Source organism: Frankliniella occidentalis, unplaced genomic scaffold (genome assembly GCF_000697945.3).
Source record: "Frankliniella occidentalis isolate FOCC.00 unplaced genomic scaffold, Focc_3.1 Scaffold50, whole genome shotgun sequence".
NCBI lineage: Eukaryota > Metazoa > Arthropoda > Insecta > Thysanoptera > Thripidae > Frankliniella > Frankliniella occidentalis.
This window is the reverse complement of record NW_026267180.1, coordinates 680349-680948: the sequence shown is the minus strand read 5'-3', so window position 1 is coordinate 680948 and position 600 is coordinate 680349. Positions and strand designations below refer to the sequence as shown.

Here is a 600-nt window from a genome sequence, read left to right as displayed (position 1 = left end):
GGGGGCGTCACGGTCCATAGTTTGGGCATAGGCCGAGGAAGGGGGCGTGTGTTGGAGGAACGGGCGGGGGGTCTGTGTCGGAAGGTGTCGCCGCCTAGAATTAGGGCGCAGGACACTCCCCTTGAGCACCATACAGCACCCGCACCCGCACTGCTCGGTGGCCGACATGCCCTCGGCGCGACGTCCGGAGTCCTATAATGTCGTCATGATAAATCTCCCAAACAACTGTTGACAACATGTCTATGTATGTCTCCTACACCGACATCTGAGGCGTGCAATTCGCAAGACACTTGCGAGTATTTAATACGGTTTTACACCGTGTCGCGCATTTCTAAGTGTGCAATTTAGCCAAGTATTCTATGTATGAAGTCGAGAGCACAACGTACGGTTACAGCATGATGACTCAGCCGATTGCCACACGCACACACACATGCACATGTGGAGGACTCACATGTGCGTCAAACATGTGCGCGGCATTTCGAACTCCTCTTTGACCACTTTATCAGGGGGGAGGGGGGGGGAGTGTCCCGAAATTACAAGACGCGGGCCGCATTAAGCAACCGCGTTTATATGTCAGAAGTAAAGTCGGGCCGGAGGATG

The 600-nt window shown here is 54.3% G+C and overlaps 1 protein-coding gene across 1 annotated transcript in view; it reads right to left on the bottom strand.

The window, feature by feature from the left end:
- LOC113205158 (uncharacterized) overlaps positions 1-600 on the bottom strand; it is a gene marked incomplete at its 3' end in the record, with an annotated part of 21520 nt that overhangs the window by 3109 nt on the left and 17811 nt on the right.